The sequence below is a fragment of the Nerophis ophidion genome, linkage group LG05, assembly GCF_033978795.1.
Source record: "Nerophis ophidion isolate RoL-2023_Sa linkage group LG05, RoL_Noph_v1.0, whole genome shotgun sequence".
Taxonomy (NCBI): domain Eukaryota; kingdom Metazoa; phylum Chordata; class Actinopteri; order Syngnathiformes; family Syngnathidae; genus Nerophis; species Nerophis ophidion.
Window position 1 is genome coordinate 41,817,720 of NC_084615.1, and position 16,057 is coordinate 41,833,776.

The 16,057-nt window shown below is 41.1% G+C and overlaps 1 protein-coding gene across 3 annotated transcripts in view; it reads right to left on the minus strand.

The window, feature by feature from the left end:
* Window positions 1–16,057, minus strand: part of runx2b (RUNX family transcription factor 2b) — a 112,220-nt gene that overhangs the window by 13,957 nt on the left and 82,206 nt on the right. The gene's annotated exons all lie outside the window — the stretch shown is intronic.

Consider the following 16,057-nt stretch of genomic DNA (forward strand, 5'->3'; position numbering starts at 1 on the left):
TTGGAATCAAATAATAATTTAAAGTGCGCCTTACAGTTCTAAAAATGTAGTACATATTTGTGTGCCAGGTAACAGATTGGAAAATGTTTAATTTAGGCCAAAAATATGTAGAACATGCTTAACTAGATGAGGCAATTCCTGAAGGAGTTGCGTGTGAATGCTCCAATGCTGAAGTTGACACTGAAAGCCTAGAATTTTTTTTTTAATTGTTAAAGTAGAGCACACAATTCCCAAACTGGCTGAATATTTTGAAGTTGGAACAGTTTGAATCAGATGACAAATGTTGGAGTTGTGGAACTTTGAAAAATGTCTCATTATTTGAATGGGAATTTCCCCAAAATTTGGGAATTTTGGGGGAAAGCAGGATTTTTTTTGAAAATTATTAACAACTTGAATGGAATGTTTGGTGTTGGAATTTTTCAAATTGGTCAAGAAATGTTGAAATAGTAACATGTTGAATTGAGAAATGGTATTATGGAATTCTTGAAAAACAACTTTGTTTTTTGTCCTGATTAAAAGGAATGTTTTGACGATGGAACGGTTGAAATGCAATGAACAATGTGGAAGGAGTAGTCGCCAGAAAAAAGGGAGGAAATAGGGCTTTGGAAAAGAAGGAATTCTGGAAAATCCGGGAATTTTTTTTAACTTGGAAAAATGATAGTTTGGGTTTCCAGAATGGTGGAATGTGTTGAAGGTGGAATGGTTTGAATAGGTTGAAACATGTGGAAATCGTGAAACCCAATTAATTTTTAATGGGCAAAAAGTCCCAGAAAACCTGGAATTATGGGAAATCTGGGAATTTTTGGAATTTGTCAAGGGAAAGCCCGCAATTCGGGGATAATGCTGAACAGTTTGAAGTTGGAAAGGTTTGAATGGGGTGACAAAATTTGGAAGGTAGAGTGCGCCATAATCTGAAGAAGAAGAATAAGTTGAATAAATAAATGAATTATGTGTACAAAACCAACAACAAAAATCTGTGATATAGTGAAGTCGCAAACTTACGAGCGCGATGTGGCCAAAGATGACTGTTTTGGTTTTTAATATTTTCTATTTTAATATTACAAATACTTAGGATTTTGGTACCTGCACTGCCAGTTTGACTCTGGAACTGTCAGTGTTTATTTCCATGGTTTGGTGAAACTCCTTGAAATAAATAGTAAGTTGCAGTATAGTTTTAAGAAAGTGATGTTAGGACCGGAGCAGAGAAGATAAAACGCGGAGAGGAAGTTGCGTGACCTACTTTTCTAGTTTTCACCTGAGGCTTCTCCTTCGTCAGGTAAACACAGTTTCTCACGCCACGCCGCCATTATCCCTACAGGAGTCTTCAGCACCATGCCAAAAATATTACTGCTGCTCTCTTCCTGCATTCTTTACACTCGCAGTATTCTGTTCTCGCTCTCTCGGGGAGGCGGGACTTACGCGAAAGACAAATAGATGATTATAATGAGCCATTTTGTCTGTCTGGGTCTTAATTCACAGTGTTTAACGTGGACGCCAGCTCAATAAAAGCGGTCTTTGAAACCAATGACATCGTTTCGGTGTCTACTCAGCCATGTAGTGGAGTAAATATCAAACAGAGTGAAAACTCCCGCCATGCTTGGCAGACCTCCAGCTGGCCCAGAAACAATCAAGCTGCTACTTTAGAATCTGAACCAACCTTCTCGCTGTCGCTGCTGGGAAAAAAATCCCCTTACCCATATTGAAAAAAAATAAATGTGTTATGGTGATTTGTTGGGTCCTTTGCCTCATCTAGAACCAGTTTTTGCCCTGTCGCAGCCAAGGGGCCTGGTCCTGACCCGGAGAACTCGTTCCTGGTTGTGCCAAAAACTTTGTGTACCTCCGCTAAGATGGCAAAATGTCAAGTTCACACCTTTTGAAACAATAAAGAAAGCTTTAACGAGCGATCAAATCCCGTGAGTAGACCACACCCGTTACGTATATTCCACAAACTCAAGTCCGCCTCTCTCTGTATGCAGACCATGTGCCGTGCCAAAAGGGCCCTGCGATCGGCTTTTTGTCAATAAGCGCATGTAAGGTGTCAATTAATGAATGACAGAGTGCTATCAAATTTTATCGCAAACATATTCCCAGCCCATTCCTGCTCCGTCACTGGTGGAAATATAATAATAGTACATTTCACCAGATATTTCCTATGTTCTGCATAGTGCACAGCGTGAGTGCGGGGCTTGTCAACTTGTATTGACAGCTTTTATGGAGCGCCATAATTTGTCACACTTTTTTTTTTATTAATGTGAAATAATTTTTACACTATTTTAATCACACTGGAATTAAATTTGATGCAATTTTTTTTCCTAAAATTGATTGACAGGAAAGAAATAGTTCCATTACTTATGGTTTTTGGATGGTTGTTTTGTGTTTTCTACTACGATTATTTCATGTGCGCTTTGTTCTGCTACGTGCTGCATAGCCTTGCCTCGCATTTTCTTGTTCTTTAACCCTAACAAAAGGGATTTTTACCTGCACATTGCCTATCTGTCTTTGCAGCCTGGGGTCTCGCAAACAACGCCATGCAGCAAACGTAACACAACATACCAAATTCAAGAACTAAAACATTGATTCCTGACACATCTCAGACTGGGATTGAAATCCAGTAAGACTGCTTACAAGACCAGCACTACTACTGTGTGCCAAAGAGACTGTGGAAATGGTCAGATACATTTGTCAATATAAAGTGGGGCAAAAAAGTATGTAGTCAGCCACCGATTGTGCAAATTCTCCCACTTAAAATGATGACAGAGGTCTCTAATTTTCATTATAGGTACACTTTTTTTCCCAAGATGGCGCTGCTGTAGTGGCTGCTGTAGGCAGGAGCTCTGTGCTCTTGTGTCATCCTTTTGTGTTTCCCTCTTGTTTTCATGTGTTATTATATTTTTTTGCATTTTGGTCAGGGACCCTTTGGGACTGTGTGACAAGGGGTGGCACTTTCGTGACCTCTGTGGTACTTTTTTTTGTGGACTTCTGGATCTGCCTCCCGGGAGCCTTTTGGCCATGGAGACCAGCTGCAGGGTCTCTACTACACCAGAGTCTGTTTGGATGTACTGGAGGAGATGCAGATGAGGGGACAGGACTGTGGAGCTAGCACTGAGCTACTGGGACGGAGAGGCTTCGCTGTGTCTTGACTGGGTGAGCAGGTGTCGGACACCTCAGTCACCTTGGACGTATCCTCGCTCATCCATGCGGACTGGACACTGGCCGAGAGTGGAGTCGGCTGTCTGGGTTGCCTTGTTGGGTCTGCTTCTGTCTCTGGCCATGCTCCCTCCACCCCAGCAGACGATGGCGTGGAACACCGCAGAGGCCACCACAGTGTATATGTTTCTTTTACTTTTTATTCATAGCTGTATGTAGAAGTGTCTGGTTGTATCTGCTGCTTTAATGTCTTTAATGTCCTCTGTGTTCTTTGATGTTTCCCTCTTACACACATGGAAGAGGGATGTGTACTATGGCTATGAGTTGTTGTGTTTTTTTTTTGTTTTTTTTTTCCCCTTGGCCTCAGTCTGCACCCCCACTCCAGGGCCTAGGCTAAGACCGATTTTTTTTATTTTATCTTAATCTTCTATTTTTTTCTTCCCCCCCCCCCCCTATTCCTACAATGTGAATTCCTGGATTGTTTTTTCACATTCTATCTCTCACAGTTGAAGTGTACCTATGATGAAAATTACAGACCTCTCTCATCATTTTAAGTGGGATAACTTGCACAATCGGTGGCTGACTAAATACTTTTTTGCCCCACTGTATCTTATCGGTGACGTGCCGGAAGGGGCTGGGAATATGTTTGTGGTAAAATTTCATACTAAGCATGCTGTGGTTCAATAACTGACATTTAACATGTACTTCTTCACGCAAAACGGGATTGTGGTGAGCCAGTCTGAACTCAACAGCCAACGCATAATTGTTGTCCCAGTCCACTCCTGTTGTGGTCCCAAGGAGTCCCGTCACATGTCCCTAAATATTTCTCCGGGGCCTCCTAGGACTCTGACGCAGAGAGTCAGTCGTTCTTCTGTGAAATGCTTAGACTTTGCCTTTGAATGAAGAGCTCTCTTTTTGCCTTTACTGTAATTTTACAGCGTGTGGCTGCCAGAAATTATTATTTTACGAGGCAACTCTTTAGAACTTCAACAAGAAATAGCGTTGCTGTGCAACAAGGTGAAGTTAATGTCAATACATGCTCAGCAGCTTTACTCCACATCATTCGGGTCATTCCACTAAATCGGTGCCATTTGCGTCTAAAGGAAATTAAATCTGTAAATATACAATAAAATTAACTATAACTTATATATCTTTTTTAATGAAGCAGACTGTCCTGCACATTTATAGGATTTCATATTATATAAATACAACTGAAAAACTAATTGAAATTACCTTAAACACTGGAATAATTGCATTTGTTGTCTGTCTCTTCTTCTTAAACATAGACTTTACAGTGACATATATTATTTCAAATCCTTCATGAATAGTTTTATATTTCTTTCATATTTGTGTCACTCCTTATCTCAGCTAAAAAAATAATAACAAAAAATGGTTAAATTCACACATTAATTAGTGATGTCCATGGGTCCCACTCAGTCCTGTTATCTTCTCATTTTTGATGTTATTTATTTTAAAAATAGAATGATTTGTTGAGTCACTGTAATGCGCTTAGTGTCAAGATGCTATTGTAATAAATGTCATGTAGCTATATTTCATGTATTTGCTCATTCTAAGCTAAAACTCACTCCTGTCACTTTCTGTCACTGAAATGAGTCATCTTCAGCCATAGGAAGCCAATACTGACAGGCCAGTTTACATTTTAGGTAGTTTAATGTGTATATTATCAGATTCATAAAACAAAAACTTCATTCTAAGTTTGATAGAGTTCTAACAAGCACATTGCCCTGATTTGGGAGAATGACCTAATCATCAGCTGCATAGTTTGAAGTTGGGGGAAATTTCATTTAAGCAATTTCCCCCCTTGGCGATCAATTAAAACTGAAATGATCTGTTACGGAGTCAAGTTATGTAAATGTAAACATATGCTGGAACATGTACTTTTTATACATGTTTGTCTCGAGTGTCATTGTAGCTCTTTCTTAACTATTCCAATCACTGGGAGCTAGGGTTATACAGTATACCGGTATTAGTATAGTACCGCAATACTAATGAATCATATACGGTACTTTTTGCCTCTGAAATAATTTTGGTACCGGTACCAAAATATTGGTATCGGGACAACACTACTGGGAGCAAACATTTGTGTCGTTTAATTACATTGTTTGTAGAGCAGGTCAACTTCCACTTCCTTCAAGCTCGATTTAGGTCCAATTTAAGCTCTGAAAGACCTAGCCACAATTACATTGTTGTCATGGCCTTACAGGAAGCGAGCTTTTTGTCCACGGCATAATTAGACCTTTTAGAAAAAATTTGCCAAGCTCAAAAGATCTTAGCGGTTTCATCTGAATTCAGGCTCATTCCTGTACCGAAAGAATCGGGAAAGGCGAATGGTTTCATCCCCTCAGAGGGAAAGTCCCTGAGAGTCCCGTCATCCCCCGTGAAACGCGGCGCAGATTTGCGATAGCGCCCGCCGCTTCCTTGCCCCCGGCCGGCACCCGGAAGCACGGACAGATTCGCTGCAGATGTGCGGCACTCCACAATGGCCACACACACACACACGCACGCACGCACGCACGCACACACACACACACACACACACACACACACACACACACACACACACACACACACACACACACACACACACACACACACACACACATACACACACAAGATTAGTGGGGATAACATGGCGACAGATCGCATCTGTGATCACACTGCAGTGCACTGATCCAAGTTGACTATTATTGCAGCCATCCAAGAGACACAAGTGTGGCGACGACTAATCTGATGAAAGAAGAAAAAGTAGGCAAACAGAATAAAGTCCTGTGTAATTATTGGCTCCTTCAGATGCACAATAATCTTTGTACGCTTGTTTGTTACTGCCGCAGGGACATCCAGAATTCCCCCCCGTTTCATGGACAAGGGAACGATTTGTGTGCAGATTTACATTGACAGCGAGGTTAGTTTTACATTCTGGGAGACGCTTTGAGGCGAATGTGAGCTCCGCCAAAGCAGGCCGCCAGAGTCTGAGTTTAGCTTAGTTTAGTTCAGCCTTGAGATTTGAAACCACAAGACTGGCTTTGTCTAAAGTCAAGGAACTACACTCATCTTGGGATATTTTACAAGAGTTTTGCCCACTGTGATTTATGCAAAGCGAGGCTAACGCAGCCACTTGCCGTGGCTTTTGTCGTTATTTATAGGTGTGAAATCCTCCTTTTTTGAGCGTGACGACAGGCACAATAAAATGGGATAACCGTGAGACAGACACAGGCGTAAAAAAGCAAGTTCTCCTTTCGAAACTTGTTGACGTAGGAGAAAACAACATAAAAAATCACACAGTTCTTATTGATCGTGATTATTAGGTATTGGGAAAAAGCATATTCCATTCAAATTAAGTAAAATAAATCTAAATTAGTACAATGTTAACATGTATCGTTCTTTAAAGAAACAACAACACCGTTTTAGATCATTAAGCCTGCTCAGTGGCCTTGTGGTTAGAGTGTCCACCCTGAGTTTGGTATGTCGTAAGTTCTAAACCTGGCCGGGTCATACAAAAGACTATAAAAATTGCACTCATTGCCTCTTTGCTTGGCACTCAGCAACAAGGGTTGGAATTGGGGGATAAATCACCATAATGACTCCCGAGCGTGGCCACCGCTGCTGCTCACTGCTCCCTTCAACTCCCAGGGGGTGGAACAAGGGGATGGGTCAAATGCAGAGGGTAATTTCACCACACCTAGTGTGTGTGTGTGAGACTATCAGTGGTACTTTAACTTTAATATTGTATGAAACCCTCCATCCATCCATCCATCCATTTCCTACCGCTTATTCCCTTCGGAAACCAATATAATAAAATATACTACTGCCAACTACTGTAGATTTGCGACGTAATATAACTATTATCATTTACCTTAGAGAGTGGGCTTCTCAGCCAACACAACAGCTTCGCCATATTTTCTTGGATACATGTCCGCTGTTTGGATATTATTCGAACGTCCTTAGCTGGTGATTACCGACTCAGTCTGCTTACCAGCAGTGCTATGCTACAACCACTTTACCAAGTTAGCTAGCTACATGCTGGCTCATGGTTTTGATGGTTTCCTGCTTTAATTCAATTAATATCCACTTATTCTTCTCATCACTGTCCTTCACACTTGCCTTCTCCTTCCTATGTTTGGAAAAACAAAGTTATGTTGATCTTTTGTAATAAGCTAATGCTACTCTAGGGCCGGATGATGATGGCAAAGAAAAAAAAACACAATTATTTATATTTATTTTTTAATCACAATTAATTACAAGATTATTCGTTATAAGTATTTTTTGTACCACCAAAACTCAACTTTGAATATAGTCTTAAAAAAACTGGATATAAATTAGTATCAAATAAACCACAACAAGTAAACACATATTATTTAGCAATAGCAAATTTAAATAACAATAGCAATAAAGAAAATATAAACAAAAATAAGTTTTCCATTTCATTGTTTTTAATTCAGTTTTTATTTTAGTTTTTACACTTATTTTACTACCATAAAGTGTGTGGTTTTTGTGTAAAAATAAATTTGATAAAATATTTGTTAATTAAATGTCCAAAAATTATCGGTGTAATACAATTTTGGATAATTTTGACGAGTACTTTAGGTCAAAGCATAATAATTGTGTAAATGTTTCAATACGTGCTTTAAGTACATTTTGCTTGTACAAGGTACTTCTTTTGAAACCTTTATTTTGTTAGCACAGTCAAACCGGATGTGGCGCACCGCGCTGTCACTATAAAGGGGGAAAGTGTGCTCTGCTGTTGTTCTTATCTTGACGAGTAAAGAAGAGACTCATTGAGTCTGTTAAAAAAAAAAGAGAGCGCCTCTCAAGTTGCGAGTGTTGTTCTTACATTTACATTTATATAGTATCAATGATGTCGTTCACAACAGCACAAGCAGATGAGATGTGCCTTGGGTGTATGGATTGTTCTTGCGAGCTTTAGCTTTGTAATATAGGTGCTGTTTCAAGTGGCCACCTCAACACTGTTTAGTTCAGCAAGGGACGGAGGGAGTGTTTCACCGATAAATGAGCGCTACCAGACACATTATTTCCCCCCAAAAATGTATCTTTGTCAAGACTTGGACTTTGGGATAGTTTGTTTTCCCAACGCAAAGGGAAATTGGCACGAGCTAGATGTGAATGTGAGTACATTTTTATTTATATACTAACCAAAAGGCAAACAAAGAAAGCAAAACAAAAGGCGTGCACGAGGGCGGCAAACAAACTTTATTAGACAACAAAAACTAGCACTATGGCATGACTATAGAAACAAATAAACAAAACTCAACAACTGTGACATGATAAAACTCAAAAACTTACGTGGCATGAGCGGGAGGGAAACTAGGCAAGGCATGGCATGAAAGGAGTTGAGGGATACGAAAAGTTGCCAGCCCGACTACCTGGTAACTGTGGCTTAAATAATAGCTATGATAATGAACAACAGGTGTGAGAGCTGAGGGAAGAGGTGTGGCATGCGGGCAAGGTCAAAATCAATGAGTACCTATGGTGATAATACCAACAAGGAAGTGCAAACATAGGAACGAATTGTCCAAAAAACAAAACCATACATGACAAAAACGAAACATGATCTCATGGGCGTGACAATCTTCTCCTCACAATGACAACAATTCACTCACATTTATGTCAAATTTCCTGATATTCTGCATTTACCAGCAGAATCCGTTTTATAGGCCACAGTCACGTTAACACGGAAACCATATTTCTTACTTTTTTTTTTTGGTTTAGTGTTGATTGATTAGTGATATGAGTGATGTGTCAAAAAAAAAAGTAACAACCATGGTGACATCCAAACTTCTAATAGACATGCTCTTGTATCGCTCATTTGCTCCTCATCTGTTTCACCATAACAAGATCCAGAATTTGCATGCACATTGAAATCCATCCATCCATCCATTTTCTACCGCTTATTCCCTTTTGGGGTCGCGGGGGGCGCTGGCGCCTATCTCAGCTACAATCGGGCGGAAGGCGGGGTACACCCTGGACAAGTCGCCACCTCATCGCAGGGCCAACACAGATAGACAGACAACATTCACACTCACATTCACACACTAGGGCCAATTTAGTGTTGCCAATCAACCTATCCCCAGGTGCATGTCTTTGGAAGTGGGAGGAAGCCGGAGTACCCGGAGGGAACCCACGCATTCACGGGGAGAACATGCAAACTCCACACAGAAAGATCCCGAGCCTGGATTTGAACCCAGGACTGCAGGAACTTCGTATTGTGAGGCAGACGCACTAACCCCTCTGCCACCGTGAAGCCCGCACATTGAAATCTAAACCAAAATTCAAATTCCATTAATTGTCCAGTCCGATATGAGCCAGGAAGACTGTGGTTCACTGTGATATTCGCTACACCAAATAGCGATGGGGAAGCTTGTAACACATTTTTTTCTCTCCAAACCTAAAGCATAACAATAACCTCATATCCCAAAAGTCTTGTAAGAGGGCACACTTGTATCCCGAAGCACCACTGTATTTATTAGAGTGCTACAACTTTTAGAAACTTACTGGAGCAACTGAAAGGAATAGATCTTGTTTTTTCATCGTGATTATTAGTGCAGCATTCTTTGACTGATTCAGACTCCATCAAAGTCTAGGAGGTGCGAATAGTTAGGGCCAGGTCTGCTATTACTTTGCACATCCAAAAAGGCGACCCAACAATGTGCCAAATGACTCCATGGCACAGGCTGAACGTCCAGTCCAGTTTCTCATCACCTCCTAAATTAAAAAATCCTCACTAAATATGGAGATATCATTTTCACTGAATAGTGCCCTCACCCCTATGCTGCTCACAGTCACTAGGAGGCTTATTTCCATGTGACCCGAGTACAGCTATGATCTTGTCATGATCTGCTGTCCGAATCGTGTGTTATGTGGACTTTTGACTTTGTTTTAGCACTTCCTTGTTTGTATTTTTTTACCATGGCAACTTAATTTGTTCCACCTGCACTGACTTTCTGACGCACACCTGTTTTCGATTATTCTTTTAGTATTTATACCGGCCTGCTACCTTAGTTCTGCCTGGATGTTTTGTTTGCTACTCGCAACAGTCACGTTTGGTATTCTACTTTGTATTTACCTGGCTAAGTCACGTTTTAGCTTCGCGTGCGCTCTGCACGTCGTTTCTCTATTTGGACACTTTGAACTCGATGGTTGCTAACCATTAGCATTTAGCTTCCCGTGCGTAGGCACGCCTTTTCTTTGCTTTTTGTCAAGTGTTCTTTTGTCATTTTTATATTAAACTAGTTCTTACCTGCTATCCTGCCTGTCCAAGTCCTGCAGCATCTGAGGGTGACAACTCGCGCATTCAAAATGCTGTAGTGTGAATCACCATTACAGTCCTTAAAGAGGTCATATCATGATTTTTTAAAAATATTTTTCTAATGGTATTTTTTTGGTAAAAAATGTGCATAAATGTTGATTTACTTTTTTTGCACCCTTTTAAAACGATTAATTTTGAGAAAGTTGTTAGATGCAGTTGAATTTCTCGTCACCACGCCCCCTCACACTGAGAAAGCGATTTGCCAGCGCCCGGCAAAAATGTGTTGTAGTTTTTTAGCTTTTTTGCTTTTATTGTGCATTTTGGACACTGATGACCGCCACCAGCCATCTCTTTTGAGTGACTTTCACCAAAACACAAAATCCCAGATGATATAGTGAGATCAGCGTCTCACCCTGGTTTGTTGTCGGCACCAAGGAAGGAAGTGAAGATGTGAGCAGACGAAAGTGTGGAAGCAAGCCCGGTTGACATACAGGTTAGAACTATAGGCTGACTAAGGTTAAACTTCTACCAATGCTAAACCCTGGATGTATACATGTGTATATTGACAATAAAAACCTTCTATCTTCTATATCATTAAAATAACTCTGCTTCACAGCTACTTCGAGTTGTAAAAAATGGAGGCTCACGACTATAAACTTAGTTACAGGCTACATTGCAAGAGTAATAGCGGATTATGTAACTTACTAGTTCATTGCCAAACACAGTTGGCAATGATTTAATTAAAAGTTGTTCTTAGGAAAATAATGTTTTATTTTCCTGGAGGACGGTGACACTTTTGTTTTACTGTAGAAGGCTAAGCTAGCTACACAACCACTTGAGCTAAGATTGCTAACGTATCATCCACACATTTCTAACCTACTGTTATTAATTACTGTTGCCATAAATAGTAGTCACCGAGTCCACCATTAAAATTAGTTTATTGGAAAATCCATCTTCGTACTGGCGCAGGTTTATGAAGCAGGACTTGGCACACACAGAGAGCGATTTCTTCAGATTATAATTATAGTAATTATAAAAGTTAAACACATGGCACTTTCTTACTTTAAATTTGGTTCAAAGTTTGTGTAGCGACTTGTGCTGGTTCAAGTTGAGTTTTATTCGTGTTGTGCCATGGGCATTTTGACAAATGCTCGAAGGAAAAATAAAATGGCAGACTAACACAAAGACCTTTGGGTAAGCCTTTACCATATACAGAGATATCCGCGGACGTCTCAGGTCTAAAAAATTCCAAACAGACCGTTTCGAGGAAGGAGAAAGGCAGGCAATATTGTTTTATAAATATCTCTGCAATTCCTCCACGGTTTGATTTCACATTTTCAGGACTTATGCAGATCCCAAATACACATCAGGTTGAGAAAGTTGTTTTTGCCTAATAGTGCCCCTTTAAAGCCTCCATGAGCGTGTCAGTCATCTTTTGGAAAAGCTGCCAATGAAGATTATGAATGGATACACCGCGTCCATACTAAATCTTTTTATTTGGCGCCTCACAGTGGCCGTTTTTTTTTTTTTTTCTTAAAGACACAATTAATTATTTGAGAAGACAGATCGGAGAGCGGTGGCGCGTTATAGCTCCAGAGGAAAAAAGTGTGTAACGGGTGACGGCCAGGCGCCCGTCCACCACGGGGGTCTGGTATCAAGGGAGGTGGGTAGGGGACGGAGGGGGGGGGGGGGGGGGGTGGGGGGTGGGGGGGGGGGGGGGGTTAGGAAGAAATGAGGGGAGATGATAAAACCAGAAATGGAAAAAAAAAAAAAAAGAGGAAGACGGGGGGAAAAAAGCGAGTAAAGAGGCAAAAAGGAGCCATGCTGACTGATGGAGTGCTGCCAGGCGTCTGTGTGGTCCTTTGCACTCCAGCTTGCAGGAAGCACGCCATGGAAGGGATCGAGGCGCACACACGCACACACACACACACACACACACACACACACACACACACACACACACACACACTCACACACACACACACACACACACACACACACACACACACACACACACACACACACACACACATACACACACACACACATACACACACACACCCGACAATTCCCAATGGTGATGCTATTACTTCACGCTAAAAACACATTGGAGATGAATTGAGAGAGAAGCAACCCTAGACACTCTTTATTGCTCTGCGCTGTTCTCACTCTTTGCTCTTCGCTCCGCCCTCAGCCGCTGAACGATTTTGTGTTTGGCGTCGCACACACTTGGCACGTCTTCAAGGGATTCAGACGTTCAACTGACTGACTGTCTCTGGAAAAGCCTGAAGGTTCTTTTTGTTTTCAGTCTTCAGCCTCCTCCCTCCTGTCATTGCTATTGAAGTTTGTTTTATTTTTATTTTATTTGTCAGGCTCCCATTGTCAAGTTTTTCTTTTTCTTTTGCCATTTTGTTTTACTTTTGTTATAAGGCTGTAAAGATGTGTGTGGACTTTTGATTGCAACATCCAGAAAGAAACGATAGTGGCAATAGTCGCTACTTTATAGGTACGATCAACGCAGACAACAATCCTGACCTCACAGTCGATTACATTATTTTCAACTGATATTTGCAGACTGCAATTTACTGATGTGTTATAATGTTAATCTCATGGTGTCCCACAAAGCCCATTCTTAGATCATCTACTGTTTGTATTGCCATGACATTTATCTATCGCATGCGTGACATCAAGCCAAAAGTGTTTCGTATTTCGTCCTTGACAATCCACAATTGCAACACCATTGCTTATAAAATGGAATTTCCTCTCTTTGATGCTTAGTCATGAAGATTGCGAAACACTGATGATCTTTTCTTTCACCATTAAATGTTGCACAATACTGTATTGTTTTGTTTTACAAGACATTATAACAGGCTTCAGATATATCACCATGAATCTACACAGTTAAGAACGGCAACTTTAGTCATTGTGTAAAAGTAGCTCTATGTGCCTCACTGTGTGTGTGTGTCTGTGTGTACATATGGGTTTTGGCACGAGGGCGTCTTTTTGAACCACTAATATGGTCTGCAGGCCCGCAAAGACCCAGAACGTCTTCACCAGACTTGTTAACACTCTGACCAAAACACGACCAAAACCCCTAACCCCTACCACTGACACACAACAGACACGCTTGCGCCACAAAACTAAAGCCTGTGTGACACCGCAACATTTTTTCGATGTACGGTACCATCAATGAAATAAAATATCTTGGCATTTGCAAAGAGGAAGTCGAGAGTGGGGTAGGGAATGTGTGTGAGCGTCACAGCAGCACCTGCGAAGGACACTCCCTGCCTATTAGCTGCAAATGGCGGTTAATGAGGGCTATTAGCCGCACTCCCAATCAGTGCAGGACTAACGACACCGTTAGCACAATCAGACACTCATGCAGCATGTGTCAAGAGAGCGCACACACATATACACGCAAAAGGACCCACACGCACTAGCAAACAGTGACAAACCACATGATAACCAAGAGCGATGCAATGTGAGCCACAAAAACCGAGTTAGCCTCTTGCTAATTACTTAGTGGTCAGACGTACGTGATTAACTTGATCCCCCTTCCACACGCACACAACACAAACCTTTGTCAAGCTGACTGAAAATAATTGCGTGAAGTAAGTTTGGCACCGGCTATGAATTCATTTGTGGATCCATGGGTGGTCAATTTACTAAAAAGGGGAACCTCACTTGTTTTGCAATTGTGCCTATTGTTGACAATCATTAGGAGAGACAAGAACACGCATGTCTTTTTTTTTTTTTTAGAATTTTAAAGACGATAAAAAAATGTTTGCAAGATGCGACTAATGGGAGTCATAGTTGCAGCCTTCAAAGCCCTCTAAAACAACTTCAAAACCCTCCATCAACTCTATATATTACATAGTAACAGATACGTTCACAGTAATATGCAATATGTACAATTATTCACTGTAGTTTGGTCATTCAATGCCACCGGAACTTCTTACCTTAGAGCATTTATTTCCGTTTCCATAACAGCGCACCTCTGACTTGCGGCAAGAAATGTGTGTTCCTACTTCCGAAAACAAACACAAGTGTGTTTTAATTATGGCAGACTTGGTGACAGAGTACGAAGAAGATTATTTTTGGACAAATGAGGATTCACAACCTTATTATTTTTAACCTGAATATACAGAGTGACTGCGTGGGTTCTCTCCGGGTACTCCGGCTTCCTCCCATTTCCAAAGACTTGCACCTGGGGATGGGTTGATTGGCAACACTAAATTGGCCCTAGCTTGTGAATGTGAGCGTGAATGTTGTCTGTCTATCTGTGTTGGCCCTGTGATGATAGGCTGCAGTGCCGCCCGCAACTTCGAAGGGAATAAGCGGAAGAAAATGGATGGATGGATGGATGGATACAGAGGATGAACTGCTGCCTCTAGAAGCGAGCACGAAGAAAGGGTGGAACGTGAGAGCAGATGGAAGCCGAGAGAGCGAGGTTAGCCTGATTTGACTTTACAAATGTGGAACTTGGAGCCAAAATATGCAGACATAAATGGCATGCTTACCCAAAGACAACAAGAAAAAACTTCCCCAGCCATCTGGACCAAAGAGACAACTGTCCATCGAGTGAGTCATTTGAATATTGATAATGATAAATGCAGCACATCATGCTTGTTACAGCTACATACACTGTCGAGCTAGCTGTGTACAAACAAAACATGAAATGTGGGCTAATACTTTACAGATACTGTAATATGTTCATGTTTTTTAGTCACTACAGATTGGTGTCCTATCGCATTGTTTTGTGCATTACAAACAACATTAAGCTATTGAAGCAAACATTTGTCCATAACCAGCTTACGACAGATGCCTTAGTATGCCGTCTCGATGTGTTATTACGTTTAAAAAAAGAGTTCCTCAGTGTTTGCTCTTACAATAACAAGGTGTCTGCACCTTGGTTATTATACAGGTTACTGGACGTAAATGAAGTATTATTGGCGTTTTTTTAATGCTTTTTTAAAGTGATTTAGCGGCCGAATGAATTGCTCCCATTAGCTGCAGTGCCAACTGCCTAAATGAGACGATTTTTACAAATTAGAATGGAAAAAAATACAAAACTTTTGTCTTCTTGTCTCTCATTAGTATTGTGAACAATAGGCAACAAATCCAAAAAAGTGGAGTTCCCTTTTAAGGAGACGTCCTCATATGGCTGCCATAAGGCTCATCAAACATCCCGGCAGAGTGAGACATCCATCACCCGAAGCCAAGAACACGAGAAGAAAATACGCAATAAAAAAAGGGTTGCTTGAGAAGTAATCCATAGTCATCAGTACAGCTAGGCTGGGCGGCGTGACGTGACTATACTCTGTCCACTAATCAACACACTGCCCTGAGTCTAGCTCCACCTTTTTAGTTACCCTGCCACTGCTGTTGATACCTAAATTGTTAGGGTTCCAGTCGTTGTGTGGTTGGGCAAGACATTTAACCCACCTTGCTCCTGATTGGTTGTGGGTAGTGCCGTGCATTGGGGCTTTAGCCATCAGTGTGTGTAAGGGTGAATGTGACGTATACTGTAAAGTGCTTTGGGTATAGTGTAGAGTTGTACGGTATACCGGTATTAGTATAGTACCGCGATACTAATGAATCATATTCGGTACGATACTGCCTCTG